Here is a 6,514-nt window from a genome sequence, read left to right as displayed (position 1 = left end):
CTTCTAATTACTACAATGCTAAGTGGAAGGAAATTTAATCTTGTACTGAGTCAACAGATTCCTGTTGGTAACCTACTCCCACTGGAATACACTTAATAATTATGTCTCATGCATAGTTATAAATGCACCAATGAAGGGTCAGGGAGATGGCTCAGTGGAATAAGCGCTTCCCTGGCAAGCACAGGGGCCTGAGTTCAATCCCCAGTTAAAAAAAAAAAAAAAAGATTAAAGGGAGAGGAAAAGAGCGGAGCTAAAAGAAGAGTGACGATATATTATGTTCAAATATAAATAAATGCACCAATGACCAAAAAAATTGTATTATACCAAAAGCTGTAACTAAGGAAAAGGAAATGCTTGGGGTTTTGGGAGATATTTTTTAGACAAGATCTTGGTACATATTCTTGGCTGAACTCAAACTCGCGGTGATCCTCCTACCTCATTCTCCAAAGCGCTGCGACTACAGGTGTGTGCCACAGTACCCAGCTTAAATTGTAAGTGGAATAAAAGTGAGATTCCAGTCATTTGAAAGCCATATTAAGAGCAATCAATCTTATCAATGTAAGATGTACCGTGCTGTTATAACCTTCACAATATACAGAAATCTTATTTTAAATTCAAATAAGATGTGAGCTGAAGTTCTCGGAGGAAGCCATGTCTACACTAAAGAGCTTGCTACTCATTCTGATTATGAAGAGATATAATAGTTTAGCATGAGCTATCTTTAGCGTCCCCCACACACCTTTTTTTGGTCATTTTTGAGACAGGGTCTCACTATGCAGTTCAGGCTGGCCTACAGCTCCCTTTTAGCCAAGGCTGGTCTTGAACTCATGACAATCCTCCTGCCTCAGCCTCCCAAGTGCTGGCACTACAGGTGGGAGCCACCACACCCAGATTTTTCTTCAGTCCTTTTTAACAGCCATTTGCTATCAATATCTATACCTAACTGGACTACTAGATAAAAGTCTCTCTTCTGTGTCATTCAGAGTAGCTTGAATCCATGTTCTTGGGCCACGGTCACTCTGAGTAAACGTATTTTAAAATTTGGCTCAGAATACACTATTTTCTTATTTCTTTTAAAATCATTAGCTTCTGTGGGCCATAAGGACAATATTGTGTCTCTGACATTTGCACTTAGACATAACTTTTGTTGAATCACAGTGGTCCAGGCATGGAATACGTGAGTCTGAGCAGGCCAGTTTCCTCTCTGTTGCCTCAAATGGGAAGTGGGAGCTTATATCCCTGTGGCCTGAGGGAGTCAGAGGAGGCAATCTGTGGACCGAGATGGCCCCATTAAGGGCATGACGAGGACTGTCTGCCGGAGGTGCCGTCTTGATACGACATCAGGGCCTGCTGAACAGATGCCCTTGTCTCCCCTCCATCCTCTGTGAAACAGGACTGACCACAGTCCCATGCAGCTCCACCATACCAGGCCCCAAGGAATTAAAAAGGACATTGTCTAAGCTGGGCGGGCATAAGAAAGCATCTGGTGGACAAAAAGAGACACTAATGAAGTGTCTCAGGAAAAGAATGTTCATGGCTGGGACAAAGGCTGGCAGAGAAGCCATGACAGCAGCCTGCCTGTAAGCAGGGTCGCTGCGTGGCTGAGCCTTGTGTGCCCACAGAGACCTGATGCAGGACCCTCTGTCCTGTGGGCACTGGAGCACACCTTTGGAGTTCTGCTCCATCCCCAGGGCCTCACTAAGAGCATTGCTCTTGCCTTCACATCTGCAATGCCCAGGGTGCCAGGGCAGTAGAGGGACCCCCGCCAGCAGAGCCTTGGTGTCCTCCGCAGCTCTGGGCCCTGAATCCCTCTCATGTCCCTTCTTGGGGGATCTGCTCATCTGTATTCTGGGGTCCCCTTCCCACTCTGGGGCTTGGTGTGTGGGGGGAGCACCATGCTGCCCTTCTCCACAGTCCTTCTGCCACATGAACTCAGAGGAAAGAAGACTTCAACTTTGTGCTTGTCTGTAGCCAAGACCCCACAGGACACCCCCAAAGAGTTATGTGGATCAAAGTGAGAAGTTGTGAAAGCCAGGCATGGAGCACGTCTCTGTGTCTCGGCTGCTTGGGAGACTGAGGCAGGACAATTTCTTGAGCCCAGGAGTTCAAGGTCAGCCTACACAACTTAGCAAGAACCTGTCAGAAGAAAGGAAGAGTTGTTATTTTGTCACTGCTATGCTGTTTTTATCACAGTAGCTTTGTAATATGACTTCAAGCCCGGGATTTGTGATACCTACTGCCTTACCTTTGTTGCCCATAATTCTTTCTGCTGTTCTAGTCTCTTCGGTTCCAAATAAATTTTAAGATTTTTCTCTAATCCTGTGAGGTATGTCAATGATATTTTGATTTGGATAGCACTAAATCTGTATAACAATTTTGGGTGTTTGACCATTTCTACTATGTTAGTTCTTCCTATCCAAGAGCAAGGGATATCTTTCTATTTTCTTTTTTTTTCTTTTTTTATAATTTTTTAAACATTTATTTATTTATTGTGTGTGTGTGTGTGTGTGTGTGTGTGGCCAGCTCAGTCCACCAGGGGGCGGGGCTGGCTGGCATGTGGTGCTGGGGGATCGAACCGTGGTCCCTGTGCTTTCCCAAGCTTGTTCCAAGTAGGTGCTTTAGACCACTGAGCCATCTCACCAGCTCCTCTTTCTATTTTCTGATATCCTTTTGATCTCCTTTTTCAGAATACTGTAGTTCTCAATGTAGAGATCTTTTACTTCCTTTGCTAGATTGATTCCTAAGTATTTCATTTTTATGCTATTGTGTAATGTGTGGTTTCCCTAATTTCATTCAGTGAGTTTATTGGTGTACAATAAAGCTATTGATTTTTAAGTGTTGACTGTGTATCCAGCCATGCAATTTAATTTGGTTATTCAATCTAGAAGTCTTTTGGTGGAGTTTTGGGGGCTTCTATGAAGAATATCATGTCATCTGTGAATAATGATACTTCAACTTCTTTTTTTCCTATCTTTATTCCTTTTATTTCTTTCTCTTATCTAATTGCTCTGGCTAATGTTTCCAGAACTATAATGAATAGGAGTGGTGGACATCCTTTTCCTATTCTTGATTTTAGAGTGAACTCTTTGGTTTGGACCAGTTAGCACAATGTTGGCTGTTGGTTTGTCACAGATAGCTTTTATCGGACTGAGACAAAGACCATCTATTTAAATTTTTTTGTAGGGTTTTTATCAGGAATGAGTGTCAGACTTTATCAAATGCTTTTTCTGCATCTCTTGAGATGATCATGTGACTCTTGTGTTTGACTCTGTTGATATGTTGCATTAATTTATTGATTTACATGTATTAATCACCCTGTGTTCCTGGGATGAATACTACTCGGTCACGGTATATAATCATTTGACGATTTCATGCATTTTGTTTGCCAGTATCTTATTGAGAATTTTTGCATCTATGTTCATTAAGGACATTAGCCTGTAGTTGCCTTTTTTGATTGGATCCTTCTCTGGTTTTGATATCAGGTTAATACTTGGTTCTAGGAATGAGTTTCAGAGTATTGGTTCTCATTGAATCTCATTAAAGAGTTTGAATCATTAGAACTTCTCCAGCTGGGCAGATAGCTCAGAAGAATAAGTGCTTGACTGGCAAGTGCAAGGGCCTGAGTTCAATCCCTGGTTCTGCCAAGGGAGAAAAAAAAAAGAACGTCTCTAAATTTCTTGTAGAATCCATCAGACCTAAGGATAAACAGAACTGATTAGAAGATGCAGAAACAACTCCAAACACACTCAGCCACCTTCACTGGAAGAAAGATAGACTCTTTAATGATACTGGGAAAACTTGTTCTCTGCCTGCCAAAGACTAAACTAGACCCATGTCTCTCACCATGCACTAAACTAAGATCAAAATGGATCAAAGGTTTAATTATTAGAACAGAATCACTAAATCTGTGGGAATAGAGAATAGAACTCTTAGAAACACTGGTGTAGGCAAAGACTTTATGAATAAAACTCTGTATAGGAAATACCACAAAGAATCAACAACTGGAATCTCATCTTATTAAAAACCTTTTTTCACAGCAAAGGAAAACACTAACAGCGTGAAGAGACAACCCACAGAGTGGAAAAGTATTTTTCCCAGCTGTTCCCCAGACAAAGGACTAATATCTAGAATATACAAAGGACTCAAAGAATACTCCCTAAATTTAAAGACCTTACCCAAAAATAAGCATCAGAAATAAATACATATTTCTCAGGTGAAGAAGTACAAATAGAAAACAAATATATTTTAAAATGTTCAGCATCCCTGGTCATTCAAGAAGTGCAAATAAAACAATGATGAGATTCCATCTCACCCCAGTAAGAATGGCTATTAATGAGAAATCAACCATAACAAAGGCTGGCAGGGCTGTGCGGGGAAAAAAATCCTTTTCCTTTGTTGGTGGTAATGTAGACTTGTGCAACCACTGTGGAAATCAGTATAAGGATTCCTCAAAAAACTAACGCTAGAAGTTCCATATGACCCAGTTATTTCCTTTCTTAGTATCTTAGTGAAAGAATTAAAAGTATCATAGCACAAGAATATATGCACACCCATGTTTATAGCAGCACAGTTCATAACAGCTAAATCTTGGAAACAGTCCCCAAATGCCCATCAACTGATGAATGGACAAAGGACGTGGGTTTTCATACAATGGAGTATTACTCAGCTGTAGAGAAGGAGAAACTTGAGACATATCTACATAAATGGATGCATCTGAAGACCATACTCTAAAATGAAATAACTCTCAGTCCCATATTGAACTCAAGTTGGAAGACGCAAGTCTGGTCTCAAAATGGAAGGCCATGATCCAAAGGAGCCAGAGCAGTTGAGGATGCTGTTTATTGGTGGTCTGAGTTTTGAAACTACCGATGATAGTTTAAGAGAACACTTTGAGAAATGGGGCACACTCCCAGATGGTGTGGTGATGAGAGAGCCTCAGACAAAACGCTCCAGAGGCTTTGGTGTTGTGACATACTCTTGTGTTGAAGAGGCGGATGCAGCAATGTGTGCTCGACCACACAAAGCTGGTGTGCTTGTCGTGAAACCAAAGAGGGCTGTATCTAGAGAGGATTCAGTAAAGCCTGGTGCCCATCTAACAGGGAAGAACATTTTTTTATTAAAGAAAATACAAAAGAATATAATTTGAGAGACTACTTTGAAAAATATGGCAAGATTGAAACCCTAGAAGTTATAGAAGACAGGCAGAGTAGGAAAAAGAGAGAATTTGCTTTTGTAACTTTTGATGATCACGACACAGTTGATAAAATTGTTGTTCAGAAATACACACTATTAATGGGCATAATTGTGAAGTGAAAAAGGCCCTTTCTGAACAAGAGATGCAGTCTGCTGTATCACAAAGAGGCCGTGGAGGTAGATCTGGCAACTTTATGGGTCGTGGAGGAAACTTTGGAGATGGTGGAGGGAATTTTGGCCGTGGTGGAAACTTTGGTGGAAGAAGAGGTTACGGTGGTGGAGGAGGTGGCAGCAGAGGTAGTTATGGAGGAGGTGATGGTGGATATAATGGATTTGGAGGTGATGGTGGAAACTATGGTGGTGGTCCTGGTTACCATAGTAGAGGAAGGTATGGTGGTGGTGGACCAGGATATGGAAACCAAGGTGGTGGATATGGTGGTGGTGGAGGAATATATGATGGTTACAACGAAGGAGGAAATTTTGGTGGTGGTAACTATGGTGGTGGTGGCAACTATAATGATTTTGGAAATTACAGTGGACAGCAACAGTCAAATTATGGACCCATGAAGGGGGGCAGTTTTGGTGGAAGAAGCTCTGGCAGTCCCTATGGTGGTGGTTATGGATCTGGTGGTGGAAGTGGTGGATATGGTAGCAGAAGATTTTAAACAACAACAGAAAAGAGCTACAGTTCTTAGCAGGAGAGAGAACAAGGAGTTGTCAAGGAAAGCTACAGTTACTCTCAGACAGCCATCCCAAATGCATTAGAGGAACTGTAAAAATCTGCCACAGAAGGAACGATGATCCATAGTCAGAAAAGTTACTGCAGCTTAAACAGGAAACCCTTCTGGTTCAGGACTGTCATAGCCACAGTTTGCAAAAAGTGCAGCTATTGATCAATGCAATGTAGTATCAATTAGATGTACATCCTGAGGTCTTCTATCTGTTGTAGCTTTGTCTTTTTCTTTCTTTTCATTACATCAGGTATATTGCCCCATAAATTGTGGTAGTGGTACCAGGAATAAAAAATTACGGAATTTTAAACTTTTCAGTAGAAAAAAGTAGTCTATGGCCATACCACCCTGAACGTGCCTGATCTCATCAATAGAAAAAAATAAAATGAAATGAAATAAATCAGGGGCTGGTGAGATGGCTCAGTGGTCTAAAGCACCTACTTAGAACAAGCTTCGCAGAGCACAGGGACCGCGGTTCAATCCCCCAGCACCACATGCCAGCCAGCCCCCCCCCCTGGTGGGCTGAGCTGGCCACACACACACACACACACACACACACACACACAAATAAATAAAAATTTAAAAAAAAA

Source organism: Octodon degus, unplaced genomic scaffold, assembly GCF_000260255.1.
Source record: "Octodon degus isolate 3935 unplaced genomic scaffold, OctDeg1.0 scaffold00021, whole genome shotgun sequence".
Lineage (NCBI taxonomy): Eukaryota > Metazoa > Chordata > Mammalia > Rodentia > Octodontidae > Octodon > Octodon degus.
The sequence above is the reverse complement of the archived record's forward strand: the minus strand, read 5'-3'. Positions refer to the sequence as shown.